The sequence below is a fragment of the Grammomys surdaster genome, unplaced genomic scaffold, assembly GCF_004785775.1.
Source record: "Grammomys surdaster isolate TR1022 unplaced genomic scaffold, NIH_TR_1.0 61, whole genome shotgun sequence".
Lineage (NCBI taxonomy): Eukaryota > Metazoa > Chordata > Mammalia > Rodentia > Muridae > Grammomys > Grammomys surdaster.
The window spans coordinates 5,068,220-5,083,342 of NW_021604563.1; positions in this window are offsets into that span (position 1 = coordinate 5,068,220).

Genomic DNA, 15,123 nt, shown 5'->3' on the forward strand with positions numbered 1-15,123 from the left:
TCTCTCTCTCTCTCTCTCTCTCTCTCTCTCTCTCCCCCCTCTCTCTCTTTTTCTGTGGTGTGTGTGTGTGTGTGTGTGTGTGTGTGTGCATGTGTGTGTGTGTGGTTTGTGGATCAAGTGCTGTTTGGACCAAACAATTGCCAATAAACTTTATGAGCAAAAAAAAAAAAAATTGAACAAATCCCAGATTTAGTAAGATTTCTTGAAAATGGTTTCTATATTTTTTTTACCCTTACAAAATCAAACAGTCCCAGCAGAGGGAGCGTAGTTCACTCATCCTTCAACCAACTGTACTTGAACTTGCTCACAGATCTTCACCCTTTACATTCCATGCTGTCCTCAAAAAACTACAAAGGAGAGGAAACTTAGTCAGTTCTCTTTCATCCAATCATTTTCTGAACTTTCTCTCTCTCTCTTTGTAATTTACTGTAGAAAACCCTTTCCTTAGGGTTTAAAGGAAGATGGGAGAGTAGAGCCTACTCCTATAAGAGTTAGTGAAGAAGAGTTCAGAATAAGAAAAATTAGGCCTTATCTCAAAGAGATAAATAGAGGAATATCTTTGGATGCATGCAAAAGAAGTGAAAGGGCACTGAAAAAGAGCAGAAACAAGAACCCTTAGCAGGGAAAAGCAAAAGAAATACAGCATCATCAACTGGACAGTTTCCTCAGGGGAGAGGCTTCAAAAACTTCTTCTAAAGGTAAACTAGGATGTCCTGTGCTAAGGACACATCCACAACCCTCACAAGCCTCAAATCCAGTTGTGGCTGTTGGTGAGACAGTGATTCATTTAGAACAAAAATTAGCTGTGAAAAGAAATACCATTTTGTCACATTAGGGGACTTAGGAAGAAGCAGCCAGGTGTGATCTTGTGGGAGAATCTATTGTCAAAAATTAGCTACCTTGGTAGCCTGAGTTCGGGGAGCCTTGATATAGGCCCTGGGAGGGATGACCCAGGGAATCATCTGTAGAGTAGATGCAAAGAAAACAAAACTACGACGTTTGTAGGAAAATGGGTTCAATTGGAGATTTTATTTATTTTAATTTTATTTAAATGAGTATATAACTTTATATATGTCTAAGTACCATATGTATAGTGCCTGAGAATTTCAGAATAGTATGATGGATCCCCTGGACTAAAGTTACAGATGGTTGTTAGCCACAATGTGGGTCCTGGGAATTTAATCCATGTCCTCTCAAAAAGCAGGTAGTGCTCTTATCCATTGAGTCAGCCCCCAGCCCATGACTGCAATTTGAAAACATTGTGTCAAGTAAAATCAGTCAGAGTCAGAAAGACAAATACTCTATTGTTTTCTTATGTAGAACCTAACTTAAAATCTGTCTGTGTAGCTTGCCCCCCCACTCTCTCACACACACACCTATGAATATACCTTCTCAGAAACATCCTTTTCTTTACTATTAGTTCTAGCTTTTTAGCCTAATAACTTCCGCATGACAAACCATGAGAAATTAATTCCATTCTACTTCAAATACTTATATTTGTTTTATTCTTAATTTTATTTATGATGAACATGTGTTTACTTCTCTATTAATAGAATTCAGTGAGTACATACAATGTAAACTGTAGTGTGTACCAATCAAATCTGGTCTCTTTTATTTGCACTTCCACCTTTTGCAGCCTATACCAATCTTTGGTGTACTAGCTTCAGGTCCATTTTTACTTTGTAATTTTCACATATGAGAGAAAACAGGTAGCATTACGTTCAGTACCTGACTTATTTCACTTCATGTAACATTCCTCACTTCTGTTTTCATACACATATAAGGGTTTACTTTGTTTCATAACTGAATAAAGTTTCATTATATTCATGTCATCTTTATATTATGTATTCTTTATCCATTTCTGAATTTTTGTATTCTCAAAAAAAGACATTTAAAAAATTATGTGCATGTGCCTATGCAAGTGAATGTTTTATGTATGCAAGTGCCTTCAGAGGCTAGAAGAGGGCACTGTATTTCTTGGAGATGGAGTTACAAGTGGTTGTGAGGCACCAATGTGGGTGCTGGAAACTGAACTCTAGTTCTCTGGAAGAACAGCAAGTAGTATTAAATTCCAAGTCAACTCTGCACCCATCATCTCAACCTCCACTTTGGATTTTTCACACAAAGTCTTGCTATATCCTACTGAGTAGCTTAAGACTCATTATGTATTCTAGGCTGCCCTGAAACTTGTTTCAGTCCTTTAATTCAGCATATGGAGTATCTGTTCTTCCACTGATATGTACCTAGGTTATCTTCAGTTTAGGTACTGGGAATAATGCTGCAAGAAGCATGGGCATGCAGGTGTCCTCTTGTTGCTGATTTAATTTCTTTTAACCTATGTGTATAAGTAAAATAACTTAAATGTGGCAGATCTATTTGTGGTTTCTGATATACCATTTTTCACAAATGGCTATAATAATTTCCATTTCCACCAATGATATATGAGCATTCCTTTTCTCTACATCGTTATTTTATATTTAGTGTTCTTTACTGCCTTTCAATAGTATGTATTGTAACTGAGATGAAATGGTTTCTCTTAATAATTTTGTGTGTTCTAACTCTGGTGATCTTTGCTCTGACAAGATTTGAATGTACATGAAAGTTCTTTGTATTTCTCCTTTTTGAGAATTGTCTGGTTAGATCACTCAGGCAATTATATTTGCACCATCATCAAGGCCTTTACTTTTTCCATAATATTCTGTTTTTATCTTTCCACTCTCATTCATTCTCTAGATTCAGTTCTCCTGAGCTTATCATAAGCTGAAACCACCCCTTGAACATGGATTTTCCCAGAGTTCTGTCCTTGCTCCAGCTGCCACATATAGTTTCTCAGCAATGTCAGGGGACATAGTTAGTACTTTAACCAATTATAATCTCACCCTGCTGGCTGACATTTACTTCCTGTCCAGACCCTGAAGAGATAATTTTGACTTTGAGAGCAGACTGGGTTATATAGCAAGAACATGCATGAAATGAAACAAAACAAATACTTTGAAAAACTAGCTCTTCTATGGTACTAGGATTTATTTTAGTTTAGTTTTTAGTGTAATATTTCCTTTTTATATGTTACTGGGAATGAAACCAGAGTCTTGTGCATGTTAGGCAAATGCTCTACCACCAAGCCATAGTCTACCTTTAGTCTGTGATTTTTTTAAAATAAGGATCTAAAAAGCTTATGGGTAATTAAGCAAATTTTCTTTTATTTTTATAATTGTTGATCTTGTACCTTTTAATAGCTACTCATCGATTTTATTCAGAGAGTCACTTACAAATATATGTTGAGTTGTTTAAATGGCACTTATGTAGATGAAATTATAAAATTACTTTCAGATAATCAATTGTTTTGCTCATAAATTTTAAAATACAAAATAATACAGTGGCAGAGTATGTAGCTTAGTGGCCTAAAACATGCCAGCATGCTCAGGTTACTAGACCTGATCCTCAGCACTGACCAAAAATATTAGCAATCAAAATACTATTGAAGAATTATTGGCTGCAGTTAGATTAATTTATTTACTATACTGTCTTAAATGGGATAGTGTTTTAGCAAACTATAAATGACATTTTTTTTTATTCAGTTAGAGAAACTTTCCATTATATTAGATAAGATGAAATCTTACTGAAATTGAAAGGTGTCAATCATGGACTCAAGTAAAATAGCCATAAAACAGTAATGGTATGGCTTTGCAATAAAATGCTTGCTTAGCATGCATGCATAAGTCCATGGATTCCACCCTATTATGATTAAAAGTGACACATTATACACACACAAACATATATGTAAATTCCTCTATTGTATGTATCCATCCCTCAAAGAAGTTTAGGAGCATGTCCTGTACAGCTCAATCGAGGGGATCTTTGAGGTTGGCATTGGAAAGGCTTTGTTGTTCTTTGTAATTCTGTATAATACATATCTTTTATTTTGGAATGATGAATGTATTTGTAATTTAATATGGGTGTGTTTTTTTTTGTACTTGGCTGATTTAGTTTCTTTTATCAAGAAACAAAAACAAGTGAAAAGAGCTCACATTGAAAATGTGACATAGCTGGGCAGTGGTGGCACACGCCTTTGATCCCAGCACTTGGGAGACAGAGGCAGGCAGATTTCTGCATTCGAGGCCAGCCTGGTCTACAGAGTGAGTTCCAGGGCAATCAGAGATACACAGAGAAACCCTGTCTCAAAAAAAGAAAAAACAAACAAACAAACAAACAAAAAGAAAAGAAAAGGTGACTTTAAATTTGGTTTTTAAAACCCATCAAGTCCATTTTGTGTTTCTCAGTGTGTAGCTTTCCACTGACTGACTGACTGACTGACTGACTGACTAAAACGAGACAGAAAGGTGGACAAAAAGGGGGCAGATCTAAAAAGTGTTAGAGAAAGTGAATATGTATAAAATACTTTGTACGGAATTCTCAGAGACCTAATAAAAATGAAGAAAACTGTGAATTTAGAATAGAATTGTTTCGGTTTTGTTAAGTTTAACTGCTTTACTATTAACAGTTGGAAATGTCCATATCCGTATGCTCCTATGTAGGACTGAATTTTAGAAGTACTATTTCATTTTGACATTTTTATTTGCTGCTTTACATTTTCTTCTGGACTGTGAGTTTACTTTCTGTATACTGTAGGGCTTATTGCAAGTAAATAGAATACATAGCTGCACCATATGAATATGCCTACATTAGCTTTTAGGAAATTCCAGCAGTGGGGGTGAGGAAGCAGTGGTGGTTAATACTTTCCTTAACATATCACCCTGAATTTGCTTGAAATAGTGCTTTAGATACAACTATATAAATTGTCTTTAGTTGGGCATCAATGGGAGGAGAGGCCCTTGGTCCTGTGAAGGCTCAATGAGCCAGTGTAGGGGAATGCCAGGGTGGGGAGGTGGGAGTGGATGGGTGGGTGGCGGAGCACCCTCATAGAAGCAGAGATAGGGGGGATGAGATAGGGGTTTTTCAGATGGGAAACTGGGAAAGGGGATAACATTTGAAATGTAAATAAAGTAAAAATCCAATAAAAGAAAAGAAAAAAAATTTCACATGATATTTATATATTTAACTTATAAAGATCTGTGACACTATCTTGCTATTTAGTCCAGGCTGGCTTTGACCCTTTGGTCCACTTGCCTCTACCTACTCCTGAGTGCTAGGATAACATGTGTTAAACAACATAGCTGGTGATGAAGAAATATTAGCTTAATACTAAGTCATTTTCAAGTATTTTTCTAAGTTCTTAGGATAGGTCAGAGTATAAAACAGACAGACACAAAGACCTGTCATTCTAGTCAGGAGAGACAGAACAAAACTATCACAGCTATACGTTGCATTGTGTTCTCCAGAGCTGAGGCTTCATAAAAATTAGGTAAATTGGGGAGGGTACAATTTTTAAACCATGTAGTTATGACTTATCTCATTGACATGATATACAAAGACTTCAAAGGAGGTGAGAGTTGACCCATTCGGGAACTGAAACAAAAACTGGAGGCAGAAAGCTTATGTGGAGAACATTGCAATTAAATTAGAACTACAGCACAGAGGTAAGTGTTGCAGAGTGCAGTGAACATGGGCGGGGCAGACATTCCAAGATATGACCAAAGAGTTAAGATATATTGAGATGGAACAGAAACCTGTTAGAGACCCTTGGGGCATTGTAAAGCCCTTTACTCTGAGTCAGGAGCCATTGAGCTGAACAGAAGAGTAGCACGAACTGACTTAGATTATAAAGGAGGCACTGTAGGATCTCAAAACCAGCCAACTAATCAACCAATCAACAACAGCAACAAAAGAGGAAACCAGAAGTAAGAAGATGGTTCTTGCAGGAGTTTCAAAGTCACTAGTAGTGAGTTCGGAGAAAATGATGGTAATCATGGTAGCAAGAAGTACTCAAGTTCTGTAAATATTTTGAAAATAATGTCAGCAGGATTAATTCAGCACACAGAAGATAAAGGTGGGGTAAGCTTAGGGAATAGAACAAAGATGTGATAAGTGTGAATTGTCCATTTTGTATCAAATCAAGTTTATCTTTCCATCATCAGTACTAATAGTGGGTTAGCATCACTTGCTGGGAGAAAATAGACTTAAGAAAAAAAAAACTGTAGAAGACTTTGTTGCAGCCACTAAAATTACAATCCAAGAGTCAGCGCATGTACATGTACTTGCCATTTCTAATATTCAGCGTTTATTCATTCATTTGGAAAGTATTGTTTAAGTAGTACTAGATGCTTTGTATTAGTGCTCCTACAGATGGATTGGAACTTGATGACTTAATTGGAATTTTGAATTCACTATTTTTAGTTACAACATCCTACTGTGCCTCAGATTAGCACTTAGAAAGTAAGGATAAGGATAGCAAGTACTTCACAGGAACGCTGAGATAATTAAAGGAGATCATCAGGTGCAAAGCATGCAAGAGTTGCACAAGGTAAACACCGTGTTTCACTCATCACTGTCATCAAGTCCTCTTTTTTTCTTTTCTAGTATATCCTTCCCACTAGCCAACACTAACAGAAACAAACAGTGACATTGGGAAAAGGGAAGAATATGATGCAATGAGTATGTTCACTTGGTTAGCTGTAACAATCACTTGCCAAGATCACTACACAAAAATACTGTGTGCCTTGACTACAAACAATTAAAATAAAATGTATATTGATGAGCAAGATGAAAGTAAAGAGCAGCCACAGGTCTATTCCTAGGTCTGTGCATTATCTAAGCATTAACTAGATACTTCCAAGCTAAATTTTCAGACTAGTGTATGCATGTTAAAACAGGTAAGGAAACTTTTAGAATTGTAACCACTTGGGGATAAAGGAATATTGTCATCACCAGTGCTGGAAGAACAGCACCACACCCTTTATCTCTACTACATATTTCTGTTACTCCTTAAGCACCACATTGCAAGATGTAGAAGCTAGAACCAAGAGCTACCTGTTAGGCAAGCACATTTGTGTCTGAATCCTGCTCCACTTCAGTGTGAGCCTCCTTTTCTTCAGACTTATATTCTGCTCTTTCCTTTTTGCACTCTGCTTAAACCTCAAAGGGCAAACTTGACAGAAGACAGCCCGATCAGATTTGCTGTGGTTTATGTTCCACCACCTGGCTCCACTAGGGGAGAATTCAAAGTTTGGTTGTATCTTTTAATTTGGCCTGACAGTGTAAACTCAGACTTTGGCTTCTCTTTTTGGGAAAACGAAAACCACATGTGTTCTTTAACGTCTTTAACCACTTTCTTGCATGATCACTTGCCAAATTTGCATGTCTGTGATCATTTTGTAAGACTTATGGCTGAGGTTGGGGAGGTGCAGTTGTGGTTTGTAGAAATGTAAAAGCAATGATAATACCTCTAATGTCTAGGTTTGTAATATGAATAATGTCCTGTGGTGCAGCCCTTGAGATGCTGGGACAGGAAGATGACAAATTCTGGCATAGCCTTAGCTACAGAAGGTCTTGTCATTTAAAAAAAAGCACTGTTGCTATTTATCTGCATTTATTAAGTAAATGCCATATATTCATATTGTGCTGAATTTGTGTTAATCCCTTTACAATAATCATTACCTCAATTAATGTGGATATTAATCTGTAGCTGTTGTTGATTAATTTGCACCTATAATAATTTTACCATTTTTCTCTATTTTATTGATGTGGCAATACCACAGTTTAAATATTATTTGTTTCTGAAAGAAATATGCTAATGGTGTTAAGAGGCTGGAAATTCACTTGGGTTGGGTTGCTGTTGGAAAACTATTAGATTAGATTGCGGTATTAGGTTATAAATGTCATAATTGAATCTTGGAAGCTTTTTTAAATGAGAGGGGCCACAGGCAGATACTCGTATATTCCTCCATGATGTAAAGCAACTTCCACCATAAAGTTTGGACTTTCAGCTTCTAAAATTGTGAGATAAATAAAACTCCTTCCTCTATAAAATTTTCTTCAACATTTTAGTACAGCAATCAAACACAGACTAACACAGGAAATTAAGGATTAAGGAGTTGTATTAGTAACAGAATAAGCAACAGAACTTATACCTAGTGTTTCTGGGTCAAAGTACTTATTGTTGTTCTTATTGTTACCCTATGCTCTGTGGTGTTTCCCAAGGAGATATGAACAAATCTCTATTTCACCAGATTGGGAATTAATAACAGACTAGAGAAACAGTTCCACTCAAATCTAATTCAAAGAATCAGTGAGTTTAATTGTGGTTATGTACAGGAACATGGGTGCTAGGTTGCCTTCAGGAACATGAGTGACTTATTGGCAGCTACAGCATCAAAGGAGAGTCCCTTACCCCAACAGCTGTTAACTGTTTATACATAATAGTAGTGAGGAAGTGTACTTTATAAACTCTTCTTGTATTGCCTCTTATGTATCATGCCTTTATTTTTCCTTGAAGAGAGAATGCCAACAGGGCTAATCTTGGGTAGGTTTTGTGTGATTGACTACTGCTGCTCTGGTTTTAAGATGGCAATAGCCAGGTCATTCCTAGGTGCCTGTGTCCCATAACCCCAAAATACTAGCTTTCATTGTGTTGTTTTCACAGATATGTGTTTTTATATTCTGTTCTTATTCCTTACGCTTCTGTATTCCTCAATATCTCTTGATTTACTTTCTCCTCCTCAAACAGTGGTTTCATCTGTTTCCACTTCTCATATATTCCAATCTTATCTTTTGTTCCACTTTAGACATCCGTCTTCCTTTTCACTTTCTACTTTGATCTCTCTCTCTCTCTCTCTCTCTCTCTCTCCCTCCTGCTCTTCCTCCCTCCCTCTCCCCCCACCCCCCCCTCTCTCTCACACGCGCACACACACACACACACACAAATGCACACAGAGACATAGACAGAGAGACAGACAGACTGAGACAGAGATAGAAAGACAGAGAGAGACAGAGACAGATGTACATGTAAATCTAAATTCCAAATTATGAGAGAAAATGTGCAACGTTTATATTTCTAAAAGGGCTTCATCTACTCTTCCTTGCAGTTTCTGTTGTGTGAATTTCAGCACACATGATTAGCCTTTAAAAAATGATGAATATGAGGAGATAAGAGACCCTTTTATAAATGTGTAGCAATCCCTGCTCTTTCCTAAATCACAGCCTTTATATTTCAACAAAGTTTGGTATGTTCAAAGAGCTGCGACATCCTATTGCACGGATTTCACATGCAATGATCAAGACAGGGCTTTTTCTTTTTTGTTATGGCAGAGTAATCAGAGATGTGAAGAGATTCGGTGACCTACATAATGTTTTGTGACTCCCAACCTGATTGGTCACAATCAAGTGTCCTATGTATTAATCAACTGTTTTGTTTCAAAATCATGGCCCCAGGCTTTAGATACGTGATATCTCTGCTCAGCTTCAGCCTCTTCATTGCCAACTAACAAGAGCCATCAATCCTTGTCCACTATCAATTTCTAGCTATAATCAGGACAGTGTAATCCTTAGTACAAATTGAGGATGACCTTGTCTCTATTTTGTAAGAAGGCATCTAATGCCAAAGCCAGCATATGAACAATGTATGAAAAGCATCCTCTTGGGTTTATTCTTCACAGGAGGATTGGTGACATTACACAAAGATTCTTAGTTTCCTGAGGCTGCCCTAAAAACATACTAGAAAGTGAGTGTCTTAAAACCACAAAACCATATTCCTTCATAATTTGGAGGCTGGAAGTCCTCAAGTTCAAAGTGATGGTGGCATTTGTTTCCCCTGAGGACTTGGGCTGTTTTCTTTAATTCCCATGACATGATCTGTCTTCCCTCATCTTCTAATAAGCACACATATTGAGTTGTGGCCCAGCTATATGACCTCACTTAAATTTAATTGCTTTTTTTTGAAGTATGCTTTTTATTTTGAGACAGGATCTCACTAAACTGACCTTAAAATTTTGATCTTCCTGCCTTGGCCTCCCTGGGTTTACAGGTGTGCATTAATACACCCAGCTCAATTACTTTCTTAAAGGCCCTGTTTCTGAAGTTAGCAACATTTGGAAATACTGAGGATGTCAGTGTATGGAATTTGGGTTGCATAATTTAATTAACAACAGTTAATTTCCTACTAAGTAAATACTTCTTCATCTGATGGATTTGAGAGGTATAATAAAATAATTTCCTAACATTATTGTGAAATCCTATGTAAATCAGAACCCTCACACAAACAAGATTTCAAATAAAGAATTTTAATAAACAGACAAATTGAACCTTGAACCTATATCTGTTTTTATTAATAGAAGGATAGAGAAGGCAGACAGAAATTGAAAAGCACATGGAACATTTGAAGGGTGGAGAAGAGTTCCCAAACCTCCAAAATGCTTAGTATAGGCAAGAGTAGAGAGTATCACAAGTAGTACAGTTAATTGCTGAAACAAATCAATATGTGAATACACCCTCACGTGTATTCTGTAATTTTTTTGTAAGGTGCTCATATTTAACTCATTGCTTGTTTGGGTTTTGGAGACTGTCACAGTTACTATTGTGTTGTAGTGGAGAGACACCTTGACCAAGGCAGCTTAAAAAGAATTAGGGCCTTTTTCTTATCTGAATTAGTCCATGTAGGGAGTAGTACAGTAGTCTTGACACTGCAGTCATGACTCTACAATAGCTGATCTCTCCCAGCTGATCCATAAGATGAAGGCAGAGATAATGAGACTAGGTTTGGCATGGGCGTTTAAACCCTCAACCTCACCCTACCCCCCAGTGACACACCTTCTCCATCAAGGCCACACCTCGTAGTTCTTTGTTAAGGTATCACTAGTTGGGAGCCATTCAAATATATGAGACTATGGGAGCCATTTTCATTCAAACCACCAGAGGAGTTATCCCTTTAAAAACATTTTTACTCTAAAGCTGGGTCCAGTGGCTCACACAGTATTGCAATCACAGTACTCCAGAGACTGAGGTAAGAGGATGAATAGTTTAAAGCTAGTTAGGAAGTAATACTGAATTGTTGTCTCAAAAGATTTAAATAATTATGCACAAGATCTATGCAAGCTCAACTTGCAAAAATCTCAGCATGGAAAGGAAGAAGTGGGCATGAAGTTCCATAGATAACTGAGGTGCTATTGGTATTTGATAGGTGATGGGAGAGGGAAAGCCAATTTTTTGAAGTGGTATGACCCTTCATAGGTTGACCAATACCCAAGACAAGTTCCATATTTAAGAGTATTTGGTCAGCACAAATTGGACTTGATTGTCTTAACTTTTTATATAATATACGAAGTTGGGTGGGTAAGAAGGTCAGTGTATGTGGGTCTGAGTTCCACCTTGCTGCTGGGATGTGTAAATGTGAGGCACAAGGCTACTTTCCAATGCTAGCCACCATTAGGTTGCTGGGCTTGTGGGACATGCTGTTACACCACTCAGGAGTATCAGAATGCATCCTAAGATGAGGTCCCCAGCCCAGGTGAGAAATGACACAGGCTGTGGTTCCAAAACTCCCAGACACTCAGTGCTGCTGGGAACCACAAGGAGTTTGAGCTGCCCATGACAGGGGGACACTGGTCGGCAATGAAGGTCCCCCCCACCACACACACACAGCAGTTCTTGAAGAGAAAGACAAGAATTTGCTTCCTTGCTTGCTTGTCCAAACTGTTTATTCATAGTTAAAATGGATGCATGCAACCTACTCAGCGTGGACGAGAGGTTAAATATTTTTTGCAGGAAGAATGTCCAGGAAGAAAAGCTTATTGACCAAACCCTCAGGGCCCACTAGAGATACCTCATTAGCATGGAGAACTCTGGGCTCTATGTTCCTTGACTAGTTGCCATGGTCCTCTTAGTGGGGTCACATGCTCCAGGACAGGAACCTGTAGGGAGCAGATTCAAATGTCTACCGTTTTGAATTATGAGAATTGTTGGGGTTTCTTAATCTGCTTATCCTTTCCCGTTTATCTTTCCGGTGATACAGTTCCATTTGCCCCACTGGGGTAAAACTGGGAGGAGTTGGGAGAAGGGAGTGAATATGAGCATGATATGTTATATATACTTCTCAAATAAGTAATAAACGTATTATTTTTAAAGATAAATAATTTAAAAAGTAAACTATGGGCTTCTGATATGGGTTGCTTTTCATATGGAAGGTTTTCAATTCAAATTCACATGCCACAAAATTTTATAAGATCAGTATAGTAGTTTATGACTGGTAAGATCAGACTTACTGGGCTCTATATCTGACTGATTACTAGAAGGGCTAGACAGTGTGGGATAAGTGGCTCTAAATGAGGAAAAAGAGGTTAACCTCTAAGTCTGGAAAGACTATGGTGATATCAGCAACCACCAATGCCATCAGAAGAAATCTTCAGTCAATATGTGGAATCCCAGGATGTAAGAATTATGGTAAATCTGATGTGTTTTGTTCAAACTCAGTGGTGCATAGTAAGCCTAAACTGAAAGGAATGATATAGAAAGTAAGGTAAAGACATATGCACTGTGGCAGAACAGGTGTGGATATTATTAGGCTTTTCATTAAAATCTGTTAAACAAAAATCTGTACAACTAAGCATAGGGACACCCGATAGGCATATTGAGTTCAGCCAGGTCATGTACTGGCTAGCCTAGGCCTTCCTAACTTCTGCCTGCCGAAGAGCACAACTGACCTTAGAATTTGGAGCCACACTGCCCTGGCATCTGAGCATTAAAAGGCCCAGAAAGTCTTAGTTGCAGGGGACCCACTACACCGTTCATCCTTATGTGATAGCAAATGCCCTTGCCATCTGTTCATTTTGTTTTGTGTTTAAGTTAGTCAGATCCAGCAGCAGAATATTCCAAAAATTCTTCCAGACAACATTGCTCGAGTGGTGTCAAACTGACTCAACATTTTCTTTTTACAAGATGGCACTTGTGGCCTATAATAAAACTTGTCCTAGCACTGATCTATTCCTAAGACACCCTTGTACAATCTTGCCAGTGTGACTGATATTCATTTCATACTAGGGCTAGTGATTTTATACAATATCAGTGTACATGCACGAATTATAGTTCCATCAAATCATAGAAACTATGTGCTCACTTTTTCTATGACCCATCTAAAAGGAAAAAGGAATGCAACTAAGAAGTACCTAGATCATCTGCAAGAAGGTATTTGTAGAAGTTGGTTTTTGTGATATATGTTACCCATATGTTACCCTGTGGCTAGATTGAAGGAATGCAGCTTCCCTGGGGGATTCTCTTGCATGCCACCTGGAAGTGTTGGCACAGATTGTATCAGACTGTGTGCTTAAAGGCAATGACCACATGGAGCCTGTGACATCTGTGGTTTTAGTCTTAATGACTGTGTACTTGACTCTAGACCTGGGATATGTGTTTATACAGCATAGGAATTAGAATATTCTTTGAAAAATAAAAACAAGATAGTAAAGTAAATTAATATTCTATGTTTCTTTATATTGTTTCTCATTTATGCAGTATCTTTCAAATAATATGGTAAACTTAATGGTTTGCTTTTCCATTTGAATGGAAGAGGTAAGGGACTATAGAGTGAAAAGTATCATCCAGAAATTATTTTCCCCAGTGTTACTAGTCAAATCATGTTTCCGTAAAAGATAGGTTTAAGTCCTAGTCTCTGGTACTTGTGAATGTGACCATAGCATTGGCAAACAGAAACTTTGTATTTTTTTGCAGGTTCAGAGGAGCTCTTATGAAATGAAGGTATATCCTAACCCACTGTGACTGCTTTCTTGGAAAGAAGTGGAGGGTAGCAAACAGATGGAGGGTAGATGATGACGAGAAGATAAGTACAGAGCACCATAATACAGCCAGAGAGAAGAGACAGCTCCAGCTACTTGAAGCTGGAAGGAAGCAAGAAGCGTTTTTTGAGTAGAAGCTTTGAAGAAAGTGACTCTGGGAGTTCTAGACTCTAGAATTATAAGCAGATATATTTCTGTGGTTTTAAATCTCCCATTGTGTGGTCCTTTTAAGAATATTAAACCCAAGAAACTACTGTTCTCACTCTAGTACTCGCTGTCAAATAGGGTCAAGTAGACTTTAGAGACTGTATGGCAATTTTAAAGCTCAATGGATATTGGTCAGTCTTAGAGTTTGATTTCTGGGAAGCATGATGTCACAGAGATGTGATCTAGTTTATAATGTTAATTTCTATCCAGAACAACAGTATGAGGATAACTGAGGACAACTAATAATGTTTCTTGAATGAATGGGTTATCAGATGTGTGTATGTGTGTGTGTGTGTGTGTGTGTGTGTGTGTGTGTGTGTGTCTGTTTGTAAGAGGGAAGTCAGACTGGAATAATCACCATTGTATTTATTACTGACTTCAAAAAATGTCTTCCTCTTGCAAATTTATTAGTTGAAATTCTACCTTGAATGGGATGGTATTTTGAAGAGAGGTATTTGGAAGTAACTGGTTCGTGAGACTGGAGCCTTCATGAATAGGATTAGTGCCATTATTAAATTAGAAAGAGAGCATGTTCTCTCTCATCTCTCTCAGCTGTTTGTAAAGTAAGATCTCTGTACTCACCAGAGTTGGCTAGGCTAGCACCCTAATCTTGGATGTTCCACCTGCCAGAGCTGTGACAAATATTTCTTGAGCTCCATCTTCAATGGTATTCTGTTCAAGCAGCTTGAACTGACTAAGACATTAACATCTTCAAAATGTGTGAATAATGTTGTATGTGGAATTAGTTACATGCTTTGCTTCTCAGCCAGGTTTCAAATTCATTTGTGGCAATCTGGGTCATATCTTCCCCCTAGCAAGATTTTAACTATAAGCTATTATACATTCTGGCACAGACTCTGCCTGGATCTTAGAAGTAATAAACAAATGTCATTATTTTCATCTGTGATGGATTTACTAGCATGCTGATATCAACTTTCAATTCCCCACCATTCTTTTAGAAAGGTCAGTTATAGGAATATTTATAATAGCATTAGAGATAAGTAGTTGGGGAATTTATATTATAAATGTTAAGGCCAGTTGGTGTCTGGTGACACCCAACTGTAATTCCAGAACTCAGGAGGCTGAAACATCGAGATAGTGAGGCCCAGATTCAAATATATACATTGAGACTCAAATAGGCTGGAATACCTCTCTGTGGTTCCTTCCTTCTGAGAAACTCTTGGCTACTTAGGACAGTAATCAATAAGAAGTGATGTAACCATGTGTCATAATTTTG